The 23,588-nt window shown below is 36.7% G+C and overlaps 1 non-coding gene across 1 annotated transcript; it reads right to left on the bottom strand.

The window, feature by feature from the left end:
- Nucleotides 1-4,373: 4,373 nt before the first annotated feature.
- LOC116625269 lies at nt 4,374-4,480 on the bottom strand. The gene has a single exon (XR_004298046.1). It is a non-coding gene; the product is annotated as a U6 spliceosomal RNA (small nuclear RNA).
- Nucleotides 4,481-23,588: the final 19,108 nt, after the last annotated feature.

Below are 23,588 nucleotides of genomic sequence, written 5' to 3'. Positions count from 1 at the left end.
TTTTTTAATATGAAATATCTCTCAAATTAAGCTCTTTAATGCATATATCAGTTTAGAGTCTGGCTAGTAGCCTGCTGCTTTTGTTGGTGGGATTATCTCTTTTTTTAAACTAATGGGTTCAATATAATAATGTGAGCTTAGTACAGTTACCAATGCAACAAAATGATTGAAACTAAGGTTTAAAAATTCTTTCTTGGGGGTAGTGATCATTTTATGAAGGGTAATTTTTTTGAAGGATATGGATGGAGAACTGTTCCTTGCCCAGTGAGTATATGGAGTAGCTAACACTTTTATCTCATTGACAGTAATAGTTATATGATTTATTGGCAAGCTTCCTCTTCCCCAGCATTCTAGAAGTCACCACTTACCACAGGGTTGAGCTGTGAGCACATTACCAGGGCCTGGCCAGTTAGTTGGGCCATTTTGATTGATTTAGAGATGGATGTGTGACCCAAACATGGCCAGTAAGAGCCCACCAAAAATTTTTGCTGGAACTTTCAGGAAAAAGTACATCCTCTACCTCTTAGTTGCTAGGTTTTAAGTTGGAGCTGCTGGGAGCTCTTGTTGCCATCATGTGGAGAGAACTCTGCCTAAGGACAAAACAGAATGAGGAAAGCAGAACCAAGAGTGAGAAAGACAAAATTTACTGATGGCATTTTGAAGCCCTGGGTCTATCTAATGGAGTCTAAAGTCAGCACCTCTTAGACTTTTCAGGAATGTAAGACATTAAGGTGCCTTTTCATTTAAGCTAGTTTTGGTTGAGTTTCTTGCACAGACAACTAAAATTGTACCAACTGTATCACTGATTAACTAGAACTTTTTTTTTAAATGATGTCTTCACGAACCATGAGAGACAATGGACTCTGAAAAACAAACTGAGGGTTCTAGAGGGGAGGGGGGTGGGAGGATGGGTTAGCCTGGTGATGGGTATTAAAGAGGGCACATTCTGCATGGAGCACTGGGTGTTGTGCACAAACAATGAGTCATGGAACACTACATCAAAAACTAATGATGTAATGTATGATGATTAACATAACAATAAAAAAATAAAAAAAAAATAATGTCTCCAAATTAGAATATTCATTTTAGTAGGGCAAAAAAGGCCCTTCTTTATATTATTCAACATTCTATCTCTATCACATATTACAGTGACTGGCACAGAGATGTGCTTAATAAATATTTATGGAATGAATAAATGATTAATTTAATTAGTTCAATTTAATTTAATATTTTAGCTCAAGTTGTTAGGCACCTATTTTAAGTGCAAGGCCTTATCTTAGGAGCTGGTAAGATGATAAAAGGAATACAAAAGATAGAGTCTCTTTCTCTTGTTTATAATTTTGTGCAGGCAATGAGGTATAACAATAATTTAAGGCAGAGTAAAAGAAGGACTAAAGGGAATGAAAGTTGTATGTCAAAGAGTAGCCATGTCATCAAAGGATTCTACGGTCAGATTGCCTGGATTTGAATCAATGCTATACACTTGTTAACCGAGTAACTTTGGGTACATTACTTAAACTCAGTTTTCTTACCTGTAAAATGGGGGTAATATTTGTGTGTTCCTTATATAGATTTGTCATGAGGATAAATCAATACATTCTACTTAAAATGATTGAAATGTCTAAGATATATTAAGTATTCAGTAGCTTATAGTTATTTTTATTTCAGCAAGCAAAGATGTCTGCAACATGATTAAATTTTGAAAGAAGAGAGAATTGGAAATAGTGTAACCCTTGGAAGCTGAATACTGATTATATCACAAGTCAATATCAACTATTAACAAAACCATACATATATGTGAAATACAAAATGATCCAGCAAAATCTTACTTTAGTGTTTTGTCAGTTAGATTTATACAATGGTGGATTTGTTTTAGAGAGGAGTTAAGGCATGCATCCTTGGTAAATGGAAGAAAGGACCTCTACATTTTATTTTTAAGATTTTTATTTTTTTAAAGATTTTATTTTTATTTATTTGACACAGAGAGAGACAGCGAGAGAGGCAACACAAATAGGGGGAGTAGGAGAGGGAGAAGCAGACCTTCTGCAGAGCAGGGAGCCTGATGTGGGGCTCTATCCCAGGACCCCAGGACCATGACCTGAGCCAAAGGCAGATGCCCAATGACTGAGCCACCCAGGCACCCCTATTTTTAAGATTTTAATAAGAAACAATTTAACATTTAAGGGGCGCCTGGGTGGCTCAGTCGTTAAGCGTCTGCCTTCGGCTCAGGTCGTGATCCCAGGGCCCTGGGATCGAGCCCCACATCGGGCTCCCTGCTCCGCGGGAAGCCTGCTTCTCCCTCTCCTACTCCTGCTTGTGTTCCCTCTCCGCTATGTCTCTCTCTGTCAAATAAATAAAATCTTAAAAAAAAAAAAAAAAAAAAGAAACAATTTAACATTTGAAACCCAAAGTGCTAATGACAATGTTGTGTTCTTCTGTTTTGTTTTTTGTTTGTTTTTAGAGAGGGAGAGAAGTGGGGGAGGGGCTGAGGGAGAGGGAGAGAGAATCTTAAGCAGGCTCCGTACCTAGCCCAGAGCTCAGCCCGGAGCCCAACATGGGACTCAATCTCATGACCCTGAAATCATGACCTGAGCTGAAATCAAGAGTTGGATGCTTAACGACTGATCCACCCAGGCACCCCCAACAATGTTGTTGTTTTTTTCTAGATATTCTGCAAGAGGAAAGGGGAAAAAAAAAAGGATTTTCAAAGATAAGTGTGTAACGGTCTGCTATAAGGTAGATAGGCATTAAGATGAACTATTAGATAGAGATGGGCTTCTAGATTCATTAATATACAATGTTTATGCCTTATAAAATTTGATGAAAGTTTTCAAAGTCTCATTCGGAAATAAGTATCATTCTATGTTACAAAATGCTTTTTATAAATACTTTTATTCTTTTTTACTTTAATCTTTACTTCATAGTAAAGTAGTAATTTCCTGAGGGTCTCTGGGTATAAAGGAAAATGGAGGCCCATTAATGGAAAAAAAAAGTAGCTTCAAATATGCTTAATACTGCTGGCCTACATATTTCAGAAACATGGGGGGCATTTCCACTTAATTCAGAGGTCTTATGGAGAGAACGAAACAGTATGGTATGGTAAACAACAGGCGCTTTGAAAATCTTAAGGAAAATAGTTTAAAGTTGTGTGACCTTGGGCTATAATAGCCTTTCTGAGCCCAAGATTCCCCAGGAGTAGAAAGTAGATCACATTAACTTCATAGTGTTTTTGTGGGGATTAGAGATAATATTTACAGGCTGAACACTCATGGTTTTTGGCATGTGGTAGGTGATTAGTGTACGATAGCTATTCTTATAAATTATATACTATCTCCAATTATTAATAACAGAAATACATCAATGAGATTTTATATAGTAATGGGGAATATAAACATATATCAAAATAAAAATAAAAGAATGGATGACTGCTGGAAATTCATAGGCAGAAAGATGTGAATAAGCAAAAGTATAGAGACAAGTGCTATGTAACAACTTGCGAGATTTCAGTAGATGTTGATGAGTCTTAGCCAATGTCATTGCAGTGAATAGGCATGTTCAGCATTGTGGCTTGACTTTTTCATCGTTCCAGGCTGCTCCAAAGGTAAAAGGATGGAGGTTTTCCAGATAAAGATTTTGACAATGAAATAGCCATCTTCCACTTTTTCTTCTCAGGCTGTATGCCTTTTTTTTTTTTTTTTTTTTTAAGATTTTTATTTTTTTTTTTATTTATTAGAGAAAGAGAGAGAGAGAGAGAGAGAAACAGCTTGAGAGGGGTGAGGGTCAGAGGGAGAAGCAGGCTCCCCGCTGAGCTGGGAGCCCGATGTGGGACTCGATCCCAGGACTCTGGGATCATAACCTGAGCCGAAGGCAGTTGCTTAACCAACTGAGCCACCCAGGCACACGCTGTATGCCTTTTTTATTTAGCCTATGAAATAAATATAAATCTAGTTTCTTCTAGGAACCTGAATTCCTGTCTTAGCATTCTCTATCCAACTTCCTGCTCTTATTCCTACAGCCTTTTCTGGCCTCCTCTCCTGACCTTCTACCTTGCTCAATTTCCCTTTAATGGGAAATTGTTTAATGAAACATCTGTTTGATGTTTCATTTGTTTGATGAAAAGTTCTCTCACCTCTCAAAACTGTGTTCCTTAGGGACAGTCTTAATCCATCTCACACCTTGGAAGGAACACAGCCCTCCTTGAGAATTATAAAATATACATTGGGATGTCAAAAGCAGTTACTTTCTGGCCTTAAGGACTCTTCATTGTCTTAGACTGAAACAGATAAAATCCCCAGATTTATATTTTAACATATATAATTTTATCCACTGGCCCTGAGTTATCCTTAAGAAGTCATAATTTTCCTTCTTTTTCTTTTTTAATGGAACACTTAATGAATTTGAGTGTTATCTATGTGTAGGGATCATGCTAATCTTCTCTGTATTAGTCCAATTTTAGTATATATACTGCTGCCGTGAGCTTCCTCTTCCCTTCCCTTCCCTGTCCTTCCCTTTTTTTTCTTTCTTTTCTTAGAAGGGGATCTCCCACTTATGTATGGTCTATTTGCAATAGTTTAAAACTCTGTTTTACTTTAAGCAGATAGACATTTTTTTCCTTTTTTTTTTTAATTTCTTGCCTGGAAAAAATCTTGCAAAGCAAATCCAGCATATAAAAAAGAAAAATCAAAGCTGCTCTTGTTGAGGGGTACGTGGGTCTAAACCTCTGACTGCTCTTTTATCCCCATTATTTCTGAGGTCCCTACTGTAGTAGCTCCGAGGAGCCCCAGGCCTGGGGAAACACATTTGAAAACATTTGGGTTAGTGAAATGAGTTATTAACTGGAACTCTGAAGTTTTAGCTTTAGTTTTAACATTAAATTTGCATGTGTCACTGATAGGGTTAATTGTTTTATCTGTAAAACAAAGGTTTAGAACAGTGGTTCTCAATTATGGCTGCATGTTAAAATCACCTGGGGAGCTTTTAAAAATCCTGATGCTTAGGCCTCACTCCCTACCAATTAAATTAGAATCTCTGGGGCGTGACCCAGGCAACAGGCATTTTTTAAAGCTCCCTAGGTGATTCCAATTTGCAACCAAGTTTCAAAACCTCCAAAGAATTTTTGAGCAATAATATTCCACAAGTCCATGGGGCTGTGGAGCTTGTTTTGTTAGAGGTAGTTAAAATGTGCAGTCTATTCATGGATAGATAGTACTTAGTGAGGAGCTGGGATGAAGGTGGGCATAAAGATTGGAAAGGAGGAAAAAAGTTTTTTGATTATCTTAATAGCTCAGTGTGTTGGGCAAAACACTTAACTTTGTTATATCCCTGATGGGAGTGATTTTAACTTCCTGTAAAATGACGCTCTCAACTGAGAAATCATATTTAAATGCAATGTTATTATTTTTATACCAATACCATCACCATCTGCTAATATGATCAGTCAAGAGTTACACCTAAGTATTTTATTCATAAAGGAAATAGAAAAGGCAGATTGACTACTGAAATGTAAAATATGGTTAATATTCCTCAGTTAGTGGTATAGATTAAAGATAGATTGAAGCAACATGTTGATAACAATGGAAATCTCTGATACTGAGATGCTGCGTTAAAAGTGCGTCCGTCAAAAAGGCAAAGAAAAAAAAAACCCAGGATTACTGCTATGAGTTTCTTGTCAGTTATGAAAAACTATTGTTTCAACTGAGTTTTCAGATTAGGAAAAAAAATTCACAGTATTGGTAAGCAATTGATCCTAAAAAATATACAAATTGGATGAGAATATCTAGGCTATAATCTCCAAAGTAAAATGAATTTATCATGATTGGATAAATTACAATGAATACCAAGTGGTTTAAAAATGAGAGCACAGAGCAAAATGATTGATTTTACATATGTTAGATGTATAACTAAACAGAAAATGCCTTTTCATTTTCTTATTACCAGAGCCATTTACATATTTTGTCTCACATTTGTGCCGCTAATAGGTGTTCAAGATTTGTGTGCTTTGATCTCCCCTTTTAACAGAGTAGCTCTTTTCTGGAAGTTGGTGACATTTAAATAAAAGAAAAAGTGCAGTTATCACTTATAGCAGGGAGATATATTAATAATTTTATACCTCGTTCTTAGGCTTTTTGCTGGAATAGATTTATCAACAACAGAATAAAAAAAATAATTTTACACATTTTCTGGCTGAAAGTTCAGCCAGTGCTTAGTGTTTTTGTGTTCTAGTTCTCCTTACCCTAGGGAAAAGTTTACACAAGCTTTTTTTTATGTGGAAGTGTCCCCAAAGGTTGGACAGTAAGCCCCAACATTGACTTGACAGATGAGGAGAAAGTCCACAGGGACAATTGGACAACATGGAGTAGAGCCAGTAACAACACTGGCCACCTCTGAATGAGCTCTGTTAACAAGGACAGTGACTACTTTTAGCAATGGCCATGAATGACCCTTGATTGAGAATTTGCTCTATTTTTCTTGGACTTTGTAAGTTCTGATGTCTTGGTACAATATAAAATGAATGAATGAGAAGAATGGGGTTGAGGGACCAGGGGGAGGGAGGGGGGAGGAGAAAGGGAGAGAAAGGCATGTAGGGGAGTGGAATGTACTGAAACACAAAAAATTATTGATGTTAGTCTTTTCACCAAACTTGGTCAGTGGAGCTAAATATAATTTGATTAGATAAGTTAAAAGCACATACCATTTTCCATACTTTGTGTGTTATATAGCACAATTCTTAATTGTCACATACCTTTGAAAGTGTAAATCGGTACAAATAAAGCTCAATATTTGGTAATTAGTGAGTTATCTTTTTTAGAGAATAAATCTCTAAAGCACCTCCATGAAGTTTTCTTAGTTTGCCCAGTTCCATAGTGATCCCTTTCTACTCTGAACTGAACTTATTGTCTATACCATTCATTTCGTGACTTATTAATATACTGTTTTGTGGGTTTTTTGTTTGTTTGGTTGTCTCATCATTTAACCCACATTTAATTAACATGTGATGATTTTAAACTTCTACTGTGATAGCAACTGCCTAAAAAAAAGAAGTTGAACAAGTGAAGGTGAGAACATAGCTCTAGACTGTGTTGTCCAAGGGCAGGAACTAACAGTACCATTTATCCATGTGTTTTCAGCAACCAGTACAGTAGAGACACATGGAAAGTAGTCAGGACCTATTTGTTGAATGACTGCATGAATAGATGAGAGACTAATACAAATGAAGGCACAGATGCACATATCCATTTGAAAAGTTGATTCATTCATATCTCAGGGAAGATTAGTCTGTTACACCTAGATACGAATTGCTAATCCAGCACAAGGTGTGCTTTTTACTAATATATTTAGGCAACCAGTCTGATTAATGTCAATAATAGAGGGAACTTTGATCCGAACTCACAAATGAGAAGGCTACTTCTTAATTTTTCAACCAAGTGTCATATTTCGCATTTGTTTATTTTTCCCTTTTCTGCAAAAATGAAGATAGCAATTCCCTCACCAATACTCACACTCCATTTTCTCCCAAGCTCCAGCTCTTAAGCTCTGTTATTCTTCTCTAAGTTTATGTCCTTATTTGCCCCGAACCATCCTATCATGCCAATTCACTTTATCTCATGTGGATCTGAGAGATGAAGTCTAGAGGTTCTTTTGGTGGAAAAAGATGTTAGAAACTTCTTGTACAGTATTTCTGTGACAGTTTAATTTTTTGGCAATTCTCCCATTGAGATATGGGGTCTCTGTCCACTCCCCTTGTACCTGGGTGGGCTAGTGACAGCTAAAACCAACAGAGTATGGCAGAAGTGATACTCTATGGCTCGTGAGACCAGATCATAAAAGGCCATGGGTGTTCTGACTTGTTTGTTGGAACAATGAGATGCCATGTGGGAAGCCTGACTATGCTGAGCGCCCAGGCTAGAGAGGCCATGCATACATGTGCTCTGCTAATCTCTTCACCTGAGGCCAACTTTGCAGCCTTCCATTCCAAGGTGCTGCATGTGTGTGTGGGTGAAGGCACCACCTTGAAAGTGGGTCTCTAGCCTCAGCTGTCCTAGCTCTAGCTATTTGAATCACTGGCAGCTGAGGCCCAAAATATCAAAGAGCAGAAACAAGCTATACTCTGAATTTTTGATTCACAGTCTTTGTGAGCATAATAAAAATTCTTGTTTTATGCTATCAAGTTTTGGGGTGATTTTTGTATGTGAGAATAGTAACTGGAACAATTTCAAGACCAGGTTTTGTATACTGAAAGATATACTTTATTTTAAACAATTATAATCAAACGATGATTGTATTTTTCCTTTTATAAGTAATATATCACTCTTGGGGTACCTGGTGGCTCAGTCAGTTAAGTGTCTGACTCTTGATTTTGGCTCAGGTCATGATCTCAGGGTTGTGAGATCAAGCCCCTCCTCAGGCTCTGTGCTGGGTGTGGAGCCTGCTTAACATTCTCTCTCTGCCTCTCTCTCTGCCTCTCCCCTCTCCCTCTCTAAAAAAAATTATAAGTAATATATCATTCTAAATTTAATCTGGGAAACTTCAAATTTACTTATATTCTCTATTTTAAAATTTGAAAATGATAAATTCAGTGGCTTGTTTGAGCATATTTTAAGCATATTTGGAAAATGTCTTAATGTTATTTTTAGCTCCTGCTATTTTTGAGGGGGGTTGGGAATAAATATAAGTTCCTATAGAGTGCTGTTTCTACTTCACCATACCTGGAGTAACCACAATGGAGGCCTGACTTGGCCCAGAGTTCCCTGAAGGCCTTGTTCCTGGCTTGGGTCATTTTTCTACTGGCCTCGCTTCTGGCATATGTTAATATATATATGACAAAATAAAAAGTTTACATAGTTAAATAATTGGGGAATATTGTATCCTATATGCTCTTCTTAGAGAGTCATAAAGAACATTAGTATATTGAATAATCTAAAAGGTCCTAAGATAAGGACCTGTTTAAACCAGTGTTTCTAAACTCTTTTGACAACCCCCAGGTCATTTGACCACAGAACTCTTTTATAGAATACATTCTTTCAAAAAATTTTTAAAATTTTTAAATTTTTTAAAAAAGATTTTTATTTATTTCAAAGAGAGAGCGAGAGTGAGAGCACAAGAGGGCAAGCATGAGCAAGGGGGCAGAGGCAGAGGGAGAAGCAGACTCTCCGCTGGGCAGGGAGCCCAAAGTGAGGCTTGATCCCAGGACCCTGGGATCATGACCTGAGCCGAAGGCAGACGCTTAACTCACTGAGCCACCCAGGCACCCCTAGAATACATTCTTTAATGTCAGTGTTTTCCATCAGCTCTTTAGAAAATGTGGATTGATGTAGATGGGTTAGTTATTAGCAAATATTCAAAGAGCTTGCTTCATTTTTTTCCTTTAATTTATATATAACTCTTCAAATGTATGAAGTATATAAGAACATAAATGCTGGCCTTTAAAACTCCAAAGAATGAATGAATGGTAAATGTGAAGAGAAATTGCAGAAAGTAGGATCAGAAAGAAAGGCACTAAGACCATTTAAAAGCTATCGCAAGTAACCTAGGTCTGGTATTCTTAACTAGCATCCATTTCCCCAGCTCCATTCCTTGTACTTGGTTCCAGAGTTTTTCTCAGAATTTCCAGGAGAAGCACAAAAAATGTTGTTTGAAATAGGCATTTAAAAAAAAATTTATTTAATTATTTGAGAGAGAGAGAGCAAGCAGAGGGCATGGGCAGAGGGAGAGAAATCCTCAAGCAGACTCCCTGCTGAGCACAGAGCCTGATGCAGGACTGGATCATGACCTGAACTGAAATCAAGAGTCAGATGCTTAACCGACTGAGCCACCCAGGTGCCTCTGAAATAGGCATGTTTCATATTAAGGTAATTTAAAATTGCCTTTAGTTGTATTATTTAACTCTCTTGATATTTCAAATAATAACAGAAGAGAATGCAAGCATGAGTATAAAACAGTTGAGAGCTCCAGGACTAGGTAGAGCAGAAAATTGACAACTTTGGACAGTGAGGCAACAGCTTGGTATCCCGGTCTAGTTGGGGAGTGGTAGAATCTGGTCAACCAAGTTTCCAGTTATTTCACTTTTGACAGTGAAATTGATATTACTGCTTATGTGTGAGGGTTGAACTGTAGAATGCTCTGGATTGATTTTTCAAGTGATACATACATTTTTAGAAAAGCAACACTTTAACAGCTACAAATCATTAATAGAGTTGCTAGACCATCAACTGACATGTCAACACACCTTGAAAGAGGCTTCATCAAATGCAAAGGTAAAGTTCTGTCAGATGATGTTAGCAGAGCAAAATAAACTCATAGGAAGAAGGAAATATTTCTTCTAAATACCCAGGTGTTGTAAAACAGAATTCTTCAAAAGTCCTTGAGAAGGTGTTTCAAATAGGAAGTCTGGGTGAATATGTAAGAGATTGAAAAGGCCATAAAGTAAATGAAAGCACTTCTCGCAAGATTTAAATAAGGAGTGGTACAAATGCCACAGTGAAGCTTCATTTAATAATGTGGAAAACCCCCAAAACTCTACTTACTTTAAGCTGAATCAACTGTGGATTCCATGGGGTGAGAGCACAGATAAGAAAGATAATACTTCACAGACTTGGGGAAATAAAACGTATATTATTAATACTAACTTAAATTGGGCCAGAAACTTCTTTTATTAGATAGCTTCTGACAAAAAAGATTCTATGGTCAAAGAAGCTCAGGAAACTTATGTCAAAAAATATTAGAGATTATTTTACTCTAAGATTTCTGGGGCTTTAATATACTAATGGGTATTGGGAATCATTCTGATGCGTATTTATTGTAGAGTGTTTCCAAAGTTCACTTGACTACAGAATTTTCTTTTAAGAGATAACCTCTTTGGGACTTGGTTTCCCAGGGGGCAAATTTTGGGAAACACTGAATTAGCCCTTTTGTTTGACAAAACCTTGTTGACCTTTATTATGAGACTAGCTGATACATGGTCTGTAGGTACCTCATGGGTCCCCCTTTCCGTATTCATAGCTCTAATTATCACAACTAGTTTAAAAGGTGCTTATGCCTTTCCCTGGCTTAAATCACTGACTTAATTATTTATTTTTTTAATTTTATGAGACCGGGATTATTAGCTTTTGTAGAGGAGAAAAATGGGATGAAGACAGGAGAGCAGACTCTCTCAAGGTCATGTGATATATGTTACTGTGTTAGAATTTGAAATTTGTACTTTTTCCCTGTCTGCTGAGTGTTGCCTTCTAGATTTTTTATTTTTTAATTTAATTTATTTTTAATTCTAGTGTAGTTAACATACAGTGTTATATTTGTTTCAGGTGTGCAATATAGTGATTGAGCAATTCCATATATTACCTAGTGTTCATCAAGATAAGTGTACCTCTTAATTCCCTTCACCTATTTCACCCATACTTCACCCACCTCCCCTCTGGTAACCAACCTCTGTTTGTTCTCTATATTTAAGTCTGTTTTGTGGTTTGTCTCTTTTTTACATTTTTCCTTTGCTCCTTTATTTTGTTAAATTCCACATGAGTGAAATCATATATGGTATTTGTCTGACTGACTTATTTCGCTTAGCATAATACTTTCTAGTTCCATCCATGTCATTACAAATGGCAAGATTTCATTCTTTTTTATGGCTGAATAATATCCATTGTGACCCATTCCACATCTTCTTTATCCATTCATCTATTGATGGATACTTGGGTTGCTTCCATAGTTTGGCTATTGTAAATAATGCTGCAATAAACATAGGGGTGCCTGTATCCCTTTGAATTAGCATTTTCGTATTCTTTGGGTAAATACCCAGTAGTGTGATTACTGACTGGGTCATATGGTAATTCCATTTTTAATTATTTGAGGGACCTCTACAGTGTCTTCCACAGTGGCTACACAGGAACCCTCATGCACTCTTGGTGGGAATGCAGACTGGTGCAGCCACTGTTACCTTCCAGATTAAAAAACAAACAAAACAAAACAGACAAACTTGTGTTTGGTTAATAAGTGAGTTCTTGCTTGGACTGAGTCCCTGTTCTCTCAATGGGACTCTGGTTTGACTTGAATTTTGACAAAAAGGTCTGAAGTTTTTGATGAAAGGCTGTATATATCTAGAATAGGGTCTACTTGGGGCGCCTGGGTGGCTCAGTCGTTAAGCGTCTGCCTTCGGCTCAGGTCATGATCCCAGGGTCCAGGGATCGAGCCCTGCATCGGGCTCCCTGCTCGGCGGGAAGCCTGCTTCTCCCTCTCTCGCTGTGTCTCTCTCTGTCAAATAAATAAATAAAATCTTTAAAAAAAAAAAAAGAATAGGGTCTACTTATTGGATACTGGAGATCATGCTAGCAAATAATAACAGAGAAAGGAAGGAAAACCTGTTTCCAGTTTTGAATATAATAAAACTTTTTGAAAAGTAAGAGTAGACTTTGCAAATTGAATAATCATGAAAAGGTGAATCCTAAAAATGAATACATTTTGAAGGATTTTAGAGATACTTAGTTTCAGATGCAGAATTATTCAAAAGATGGTTAGAAATGAGCATGTGGACCTTGGGAGGAAGGACTGGCTGTAGATAGGCTAGGCATCTTCATAAAGGGGAAATTTGAAGATGAGGGAGCAGCTATTGTTATATTAATGGTTCTCAAGTTAGATCTCTCTCTCTCTCACATTTCTCTATATTTTTCCATACTTTTACTGCTTTCATTTTCTCTTGTGTAAATTCATCTTTGTGAATCAGATATCCAATTATGGAACACCAATGGGATTATCTAGTTCTGTGGTCCATTTCTAGAGAGCTAGTAATTCTCTGTCAGGAACCTTCTTTGCCCAAGGCCTGATTTTACTGTGATCATGGTAGTGGAGGTCTGTTCGTTTGCTTATTTTTCCAAAATCAAGCGTCATTATTTTATTCACATGCTTTCCTCCATTTAATGTTTTGAATTCCCTTAAATAGTTCTTTGCATGTAGACAAGGCATGTTAAGGTATGGAAGTAGATTGATCTGTCTGAAAACTGTCCAGTTTCCACAACAAATATACACCATATATCCTTAATTTGTGGAAATTATATGCTGAGAGCTAATGGCAGATGTCCTGATACAAAGTTTTAAGGAGGCACCTAGGGGAAGAAGAGAAACTTGAATTTTCTAAAATTAATCTTTGTGAGGAAAGAATGCAATAGCTTTTAGGAGCATCTCCTCCTGGGTTTAGTTATTTACTTTTTCTGTTCATGCTCTAGTTGAGTGAGCTCTTCACCCTAGAAAACTTAGGCAATATATTATCTTCAAAACAAGCAAACCAAAGGTTAGCTCATCACTTCTTGCTCTTTCATGTTTAGGAGGAAATTTTCCCTCGTGCAATTCCCTGGCAGTTATGTAGATTTTCTGTGAGTGAATGAAATGTCTTGTGTGAGATATCAACGTTTCTCTGGGAATAGGTGAGCATTAACTTAGATGAATGTGAATATGGTTAGAAACAAAAGTGAACCTTCCCTCCCTACTGTAAAACTGTGAAAACTTAAAGAGAAAAATTCCAGTTTCTCAGAAATTAGATTGCCAGGAGGATTCTCTTCATAGCACCTCTTGTTTTTGCTTTTTGTTTTTTTGTTTTCCTTATTTGCTTTCTGGCTTGTAGGTTTACTCCCTTCCTGTCTGCATAGATACAGGGAGGTAAGAGACACGCTTACTGTTGCATTCCCAGTGTCTAAAATAGTGCGAAGCACATAGTGGGCTTTCAATAAATACTTGATGAATGAATGAGTGGATTAGTAAATAAACATGTGTCTTCATTTTAAGGAGAAGAAATTGAGTCAGCTGAGGTTAAGTGATTTACCGAAGGTCATATAGCAAGCTCAAAGCAAGACTTGAAACTGAATCCTGTCTCCACATTCTCAAACCAGTACAGTATGGATGTTTCCCATTTTGTCTAGTATAAATGTGTGTGTTTACACAAAGAAGCATTTAGAAATTCAGACTGGTTATATGCCAGACCCAAGATAAGTCGTGTCTGATGAAGACTCCTTTAAGAACCTATTGATATTGCAATTTTTTGTAATGTGACAGTGCAGTTTTCAAGTTGTCTGAGATTTTTTCTTACACTTTGGTATATTGAGTAAACCTTATAAATATGACACTTGTATTCATCTTACATTACATGGAATTCTAGATGCATTCTTCCATTAGATGATCTAATAACAGGATTATACTACTGATTTAAGAAATAAATTTATGTTATTATTCCTGAATTATTTATGGTTCTCAATCTATAACATAAATTTTATTTGTGTTAATATTTTTCTTAGTTATGACTTACTTTAAATGGATTAATTTTACATTTTCCTTTTACACTTTAGTATCAAAGCATAGTTCATTTTAGTGGATTAGATTAACTATTTACATTACTTCTATCCCTTCTCTCTTCTTTTCTTTTTGCCTTCCTTCCTTCCTTTCCTTTTTCCATGACTCAGCAATTCTCTACTTGCTGGAGGGTTGGCAATGCCCTATTCTTGACCCATTATGGTTATATAGGAGTTAGTAATTATACTAATAAATATAAACTGTATAATGACTGTTTTATTCACTGTTCTGCATGTATGTTTCATAAAAACTAAAAAATTAAAAGCAAAGCCATATATTTCATATTCTTTTAGTCTACAGTGGATTTCAAAAACATTTGTATACATTATCATTTCTTTTTTTTAATTTTTAATTGTTATGTTAATCACCATACATTACATCATTTACATTATCATTTCTAATTCTCAGAAATCTATGAAAGTTTCAGGGTGTAGAGCCTTCTATTTTTGTTCCACTTTATTTATGAATGAACCTCTAATAGACAGTGCTCATAAGTGATTTATTCTACTTAAAATCTACTTTGATTAGACATGTATTGAATTATATAAAGAACATAAAGGATAAGAATTGCCTGTTTAATAATAAAAGGATTTTATTTTTTATTGTTCTGGCATAAGTAACCAAGTAAATTTTGGTAAAATTTCTAATACGCAAGGTAACAATACTTTCAAGTGTTTTGCTTCCAATGTCTGTAGTTTATACATAAAGACATATAATTAAGAACTTTATACAGCCTTTGGTGGATGAAACATATCTTTGACAAAGTTTTGTTCTTTTACTCCTTTGAACAAATATATTATCACATATTTGCCAACATAATGTAATTTTGTTTTGGTTGTTCTGTCAACAGAAAAGAAAAAGCATGATTTTTTGGTTACAATTATAAATACAATTACAGAATTGGTTATAATTGCATATTATAACTTTCTAGGTATTCCTGGATCCCAAGTCCAAATATAAAGAGTTTATCTTGTGCGGATAAGTAATACTTTAAATAAAGAAATTTAAAAACCTACTATCATTATATCATATAGCATTTGTAATATCCAGTGCAAAGACAACATGCCATATTCACTTATATCATTTTGTTTCCCACATGACGGGATATTTTTGCATAAATACAACTCTACCCATAAATAAAATTTTGAGTTCTGGTCATTGGAACTTAGGACTAGAGAAGAATTTTATTTTATTTTATTTATTTATTTTTTTTTAAAAATATTTTATTTATTTATTTGACAGAGAGAGACATAGCGGGAGAGGGAACACAAGCAGGGGGAGTGGGAGAGGGAGAAGCAGGCTTCCCGCCGAGCGGAGAGCCCGATGCGGGGCTCGATCCCAGGACCCTGGGATCATGACCTGAGCCGAAGGCAGACGCTTAATGACTGAGCCACCCAGGCGCCCCAGGACTAGAGAAGAATTTTAAAATTAATTTTAATTTTATTTTTTAATTGGAATAAAAGAAAGTGAGGATCATGAAAAAGGTAAAAACTGGTTCAGAATGTAGTCTTTTGTTCATATATACAACAGTAGATGTTGCTTCTTTGTTGTACAATAATTAAACTTTAGTAAAAAAAAAAAAAAGAACCAAAAGGCAGGATACAGCTGCTAATGAGCTAGTCTTGGGAGTAAATCAGCCACTTGGGAATGAACTCCCACTTCTGAAAACACAACCTGGAGGAACATATTCACTCTGATTCTTGATGACAGAAGCAAGGGGATAAAATTTATATAAAGAACAAATTCTGATTGTATTGTTGGGACTGCATTTGTGCAGGTCGTTTGAGACTCACAGCAATGCTTTGTCTTTCTCCTTACCAAACAAGATTTGAAATTGGGAGCTACTAAGCAGTGGTCCAAATGTTCTTTCCATTCCATGAAACTTTCTCTCACTGTGCTATTTCTTGGGTATGCCTATGGGTTGGCACAGATATTTAATTTCAGAGAAAAGACAGAACAAGAGCCAAGACATTTTAAATAATAACTAAGAAAACTATTCTTTAAATTACCTGATATTTAATTGGTCTCCTAAAATCTGCAAAGCTCCCTTCCAGGAGGTTAGATACATAAAGACGTGTAAAGATCACATGCCTTGAGCATAGTACCTTGCACATTCTTATTTGTTGATGGAATGAATGGTGAGTATATGAAAGAAGGAAGGAAGGGCAAGGGATTGGAAAAAAAATGTAAATGACTTTTATAAATTGAAATAAAGTGGGTGCTGTAAGAGTAAGCCAACCCTACTTTTGTGGAAGGTTAAGAAGGGAGTGAACATATAGTTGGGAGCAACTGAAAAATTTATGGAGTAGTAGATCAAATGTAAGATGAATTTTGAAGGGTTACAATCAGGGCATATTTCAAGGAGGAGTTGGCAGTTGAGGGAAATGGAATGAAAGTTTAAAATAATGGATTTATTTTTTTGTTGTTCTTTTTTCCAATTTGAATGAGAACAGTGAATCATCTTTAACTTGGATACTCTTTATTTGGAAACTAGGCTATGTTAAGTAAAATACCCTTCCCTAGTAAGGACAGGCTTTCCTTATCAATCTTATCTTCATTATTAATGCAACTTAGTGTTATAAGACTTCGACACTTTAGATGAAATAGCACCTAGCATTTAGTAAGTGCTCTATGTTTGTTAATGCATCTGATTCTATCTCAAGTTAGTCACAGAAATCCATGAACCAAGAAATCCTACTTTTCTGGTTCCTGTCTTTATCACCTTTACTGGTTTTTCCTAAGGCTCAGTTCTTGGACTTCTTCCATTCTATGCCTGAATTGACTGTTGGAATCATCCAGTCTCATGGCTTTAAATACCATCTATACACTGACTATTCACAAATGTACAGCTCTACCCTGGAATTGTCCCATGAACTCCATGCTCTTTTTCTTTCTTTTCTTTTTTTTTTTTTTTTTTTTGACAGAGAGAGAGATAGCGAGAGTAGGAACACAAGCAGGGAGAGTGGGAGAGGGAGAAGCAGGCTTCCTGCCGAGCAGGGAGCCCGATGTGGGACTCGATCCCAGGACCCTGGGATCATGACCTGAGCTGAAGGCAGATGCTTAACGACTGAGCCACCCAGGCGCCCTGAACTCCATGCTCTTAAATGTACTATTTATGTTACATCTTCTGTTCGTTATCTAATAATCGTTTCAAATATAACACGTCCAAAACTGAATTTCTCAGTCTGTTCCTACCAGTTTCGTTATCTCATCTAATGCCACCTGAATCCTCTTGTTGCTCAAATCAAAGACCTTGGAGTTGACATTGATTCCTTTCTCTCTTATATACCCCATGACCAATTCATTAACAAATCTGTTGCGTCTATATTCATAACACATTCAGAATCTGACCATTTCTCTTAATCTCCATTCCTACCACTCTGGCTCATTCTACTACCATCTCTCCTGTGGGTTGCTGTAATACCTTCTTACACAGTTGTCCTGTTTGCACACATCTTTCAATTTGCACAAGAAGAATCTATTCTCTGTATGTAAACCAGAATGATCCTGCTAAAATGTGTGTCAGATCATGTCACTCTTCTGCTTAAAACCCACCAAGGGTTCCCATATCACTGTGAAAATCCTACAAGCCCTCATATGATCCTCATTCTTTTATGTTATTTCCTTGTTCATTCCACCAAGGACATACTGCTTCCTTGCTGTGGCTTGAGAAGGCTAAGTTCTTTCCCACCTCAGGACCTTTGTACTTGCTGTTGCTTCTCTATGAAAAATTCTTCCCTCATTTCCTTTAGGCCTGGGCTTAAATGCCTGCCTCTCAGTGAGACTTTCACTGACTACTATTTAAAATTGAAACCCTGAATATTCTCTACCTCCTTTAACTTTTCTTTTAGCACTTATCACCATCTAATATACCTTTTTAAATTACTTATTGTGTTTATTATCTACCCTTTGTAAAAAAGTACCATGTTTATTTTGCCCACTGCTCTATTCATATTGCTTACTGGATACAGAATAAATGTTGAGAAATGTAGACGTTAACTATGTTAACCTGAGGTTTTGTAGGCTTATGTTCTCATACTTGCTAGTGTTATATTTTCATTTTAACACTTTTGTATTTATAAATTTGGTGGACTTGGATAGAGAGTTATTCAGATTACTGTAAGCTTCTGACCGTGGTGGGCTGCAGCTGGCTTTCACAGTTTCTCCAGAGCTGATTATACGCATCTCGTCGCAACTCTACATTTGGTGACATCATGTTGGTAGTTAAGTGGGAGTATTTACATCTCAGAAATTGGCAGACATTACAGATCATGACTTTTTTTCCTCATAGATGAGTTATTAAATATTTTAGCACAACCTGTGGTTGTTGGATAGTGTGTGGAAAGGTTAAGGAAGGTGATTTGATACTGAAGATTCCCAAACCATGTAGCTACAAGCTGTAGCAGGTCCTTTGCCATAGAAAGCACTTGGATTTCATTTAGTCACTCATGATTAAGGAAATTAAGGGAGACAAACCAGGAGAACCTTCACTGTATAAGATCAGGTAGTCATGAGTTGGAAAGGGGTAAAAGAAGCATTGGTAGTTATTAGAAGCAGTCAGTACATTCATGATGGTGTTCAGGGGATGACTGAATGGATAGAGGTACAGGAACTACATCCTTGATAATGGAGGAATGATACTAGCTAGATAGTGATGGGATCTCAGCCACAATAGGTTAGAGGTGAGGAAATGGTTCCATTCCTGAAGAGGAACTGGAAATCTAGATAGGGACATTGTACAGAATATTAGTCAGGGATGGAATACTATCTGTAGCACTGTTTTTTGTTTTTTTGTTTTTTACTCTTTAATTTCTATTCAACCCTTAGAGCAATGGTTCTGAAGTTGAAGAATGCATCAGCATGATCTGAAGAATTTGTTAAAACACAGATTACTGGGTTCCACACTATAATTTTTGATTGAGTAGATCTGAGGAAAGGCCTGAGAATCTAACAGGTTTTCAGGAGACACTGTAGGTCTGGAGATTTCACTTGGAGGACCACTGACTTAAAAGAAAAGCAAGGGGCAGGTAGGAAGGTGGAGACTGAGTACTAATGGCGGCAGTGCCTGGCCTCCCTAACACGGTCCTGAGCAAGTCAACCACAATCCCAAACTTACTCACCTCAGAAGTCCTGCAATTAGCCAGATCCTTACTCTTTGGCAGGCAGTTAACTTCCTTGATGATCTTATTTCTCCTTCCTCAGAAGGTGGCTCATTCTTACCAATGGAATATAGTACTCTTCTTCAGAAGAGTTCTGATTAATCGGTTTTCTCATTACATGTCCAGTAATAACTCTAATTCTTATAACATTTTATTGTCCCTGACTGGCAAGTCCCTCAGTCTAGCTCTGAGTCAAATGGTGATGAGACAGTGTAGTCTCAGCAATGATTAAGATGCCAGTTCTCATCCCCAGCTCAGTAGATGTCAGGTCTGTGGGAAACAAGACTAATCCTAGGCTCTGCTAGTTAGAGAATTGAGATGATGACACATCTACATTTTCAAAGATTGAGTGTGTGTATGTGTGTGTGTGTGTGGGAGAGAGAGAGAGAGACAGAGACAGAGACAGAGATGGAGATAGAAAGACAGAAAGCTGGAATGAGAAATGAGTGGGTGTCTGCAACTGAGTCTACAGGTAGAAGAAAGTATCAGAATCTCCCAACTGTAGTTGGGAAGAATTAAGAAAATAAGGACTACTACAAATATTATATTTGTTCCTTATTATAAAGTCACAGTCATCTGATCATTATTACAAATATATTAACATCTTCTACACAGATGATACACTGATGCAATTTACTTGCTAATGACACATTTTATTTTTTTATTTCAATTTTTCCCATGTTATTTTATTTTATTTTTAAAATTATTTTTTATTAAACTATCGTTGATACATGTTACACTAGTTTCAAATGCACAACATAGTGATTTGACACATAATTTTAAAAACTTATTCATTGAAGGAAATCCCTGAAGGACCTCTACAAGCCTCACTCAATGAACGAAAGATGCATTGGTTGAACTTATAAGCCTTTGTTTGAATAAGAATGGCATTCTGAGGCAGAAAACTACATTTCTTTTAAAAGTATCTTAACTTGTTGAATTTCCCTTAATTTAGGTAGAGTTTTCTAATTAGTCCAAATTGTGGGGATGGGTCCTGATTTTCTCTCTCACTAATCTTTTGGTCTTCCAAGCTTTATTAGGTGAGATAATAATTAGAAGCTTAATGGAAAACTGCACATAAGAAGAAATATAAAGGTTAGGAAGATGTTTGCATCACATCCTGGAGCATGCCTAGCTTTCATTTGTTAGCTCTTGGCTTTCCAGTTTATTATTATATAAGTAGATTTGCACTCCATTAGTGGTTCTCTGCTCTACCCACACTTCAGAAGCACCCTTTGAGATAGTAATTTCTCAGTGCCACCCCTAGATCTCCTAGTTTAATTGGTCTAGGATGGGGTTGGGAATTGGAAATTTTTAAAAAGCTCCCTAGATGATTTCAATGTGCAGCCAGGTTGAGGACCACTGTACTAGAGAAAAACAAAAATCATGATAGCTTAGAATAACTGAACAAATACTTTTTAACAAGTTTTTAAGACCGGGGCCAAATCTGATGATTCTATAGTGATTTGCAATTCACTTTAGCTCTTTAACATAAAAGTCATATTTAAACCCATTATGAACTTGTGATACGAGTAAGAGAGATGATGCTATACTTATTTTACAGAAGAAAATGCTGAGACTTTATATTTTTAAAATTTCATTAAGAACTTAATTTTCAGAAGATTTGTGTTGGCTTATATGTTGCTAAACACTAGACTGGAAATTTTCAGTTTCATAGCATGAAGATGGTACATCTGCATATTCGATTAAATGCTTCCCTTTTCATATACAAATCTGATCCTCGATGGATACAATCTTAGCTTATGTTTTCCTTTTATTTTGCAGTCAGTATTAGCTGTAAATAATTCCAAGCACAGTTTGCTTTTAGTATCCTTGTTTATTTTGACTTATTCATCACATTCAGGATGTTTACAGTACATTTCTAACTTTGGGGTCATTATTAAGCTTAGAAGTAACATTAACCTTCCCAGAGAGAATTGTAGACACAGGAAGGCTGACAGCCTGATCCTCTAATATGAAATCACAGGTTTGAAAAGTGAGGAAATTGACCTTGAAATCTTCCTTTTGCCACCTACTGGACTGAGCAGTCAAAGTCATTCTCACTGAAGGGCAAGCTGGGCCACTTGCTCTCTGCCTTTCGCTACACTTTTTGTGGCAGACCAAACCTCCATTAGATGACTATTGAAAATGCCATAAGCCCAGCTGCAAGAAAGATTTCTTTGTGGTAGCATATAAGCACAGTAATTTCTAGGCTTGTGTGAATGCCATGGAGAGTGCTTTTATAGGACAGCTCACATCTTCAGAACAAACGTGTCAGAGTTGGGATTTGAACTCAAAGTTACTGACTCCCAGACTTGTGCTCAGACCAGCAGGTCCTGCTGCTACTCAGATGTTTGCTCTTGTAGAATGGAGCTGAGCAGCAAAGAAAAAGAAAAAGCATGGCCTGTGAAATAACAAGGTTTTTTCACCAGCTGCAAATATGTGGATCAGGAACTTGATGCTTCTGCCAGTGATAAATGAATAAAAAGAAAATCATCAGTGGCCATTTTAATAAATACATTGATGAAAAAATGGAAATGTGGAAAGAATATATAGTGGAATACTTAGTCAAGCAGGTTTTCCCTAGACTTTCAAATGACAAGACAAGAGGGAGTCTTCAGAAGCCAGAGTTGGGAACTTCAGATCCTGGAGTGGGAATACTAACTGGAGAAACTGAGACCTTTTTTCAAGGGAGAATTCTTGTGGGGTACCCTGTGGAAACACCTTTGTTTCATTTATTCTTTCTAGCATGGATGGGTACTTGCAAAAAAGGGCAGAAGCTTTGTTTTTTTTTTTTTTTTCTGGGTCTGATTAATCTCTTATCCACTGCAAGTCTAACCAAGGATATCATTAGTTAAAAATGTGTCCCAATTCAACCAATCCAAGTATAATGTTGACACTATCCTTCCATGAATAATCCTCTCTTATTATATCAGTGTTGAAAACCATTTGGACACTGCTGCTAATCCTACTCTCATCAAAATGTGAATAAAAAATTCTTCATGAGAGCATTTGAAAAAAAAACAACTATATTTTTCCCCCAAAGCTTTCCATAATTAACCCTATAAATTCAACAATTCCAGCTCTTCACCATGCCTTGTTAAGGGATACAGTTTTTTATTGGATCACCTTCCCAGGATTTTGGGGACTTCTCGGGGGGATGCTCATGCATTATACGAGTTTGTTCTTGGGATAATACTCCACTCCACCCAGTAGCCATGTCTCTTCTACAAATCTCCTTTAGTAATTTCTGGGTGAGAGATTTCCCTCAGGTTAATATGTTTTCCATATGTAGAGACATAGATACTTTCCATTAATTTCAATGATCATTGCAACTAAGTTAACTTTAAGTGAAAAGTTAGTGAACTGTTAGGAGTAACAAGAAAAGTATTATTTACAGCTTATATATAATATGCATCTGCACATACATGAATATATGTTGAGTGTGTTAATATATAATACACACTTAATAGCGCCACTGCTTCAATTCTAGCTCCTATATGCATTCTTTCACCTAGGTACTGACTCTGAGGGAATGTCTGTTAGTAATGAGTGTAGCACTTTGAAGGGGAGAAGAGGAAGGGGCAGGTGGGTACAAAATAAAAAGGGCTATACCATTTAAGAGCAGCCCTTCCACTAAACAGCATCTCCTTAGGGTACATAGTCTCTTTTTGAGAGAGAACAGTTTCCTTAGCGGCAGCTGAATGCACTGTTTGTCTAGAAATGTGTGATTCTAACATGATTTGGCATATGTTGTTAAGATGCCACTTAGAATCATGGCATACTCTAGCTGGAAACCATCGTAGAGAGCTTCCGTGCAAACGTCTTCTCTGCAGGTGAGAGACCAGGCCCAGAAAGTTAAGTGCCTTGTTTTAGAGCATCGAAGCGAGTTAGTAGCCCAGAGAGGCCTAGAAGCTAGAGAACCCCTAAGCCAGGGTTACATATGCCTTGCCTACTCTCTCTGAAAGGTGTGTGCAAGTTAGGGAATTGTTAATTTATTGTAAAATGGCACCTCGAAGCAAATCTGTTGGTGAATTGCATAAACCCCAGGGATACCCATAAAGAAAATCATAAAGTAGTATTCCCCCATGCCCTTTCATT

This window comes from Phoca vitulina, unplaced genomic scaffold, assembly GCF_004348235.1.
Source record: "Phoca vitulina isolate PV1807 unplaced genomic scaffold, GSC_HSeal_1.0 scaffold75, whole genome shotgun sequence".
Classification (NCBI taxonomy): domain Eukaryota; kingdom Metazoa; phylum Chordata; class Mammalia; order Carnivora; family Phocidae; genus Phoca; species Phoca vitulina.
Note: the sequence above shows the minus strand (reverse complement) of the source record. Positions and strands in the feature narration are given on the sequence as shown.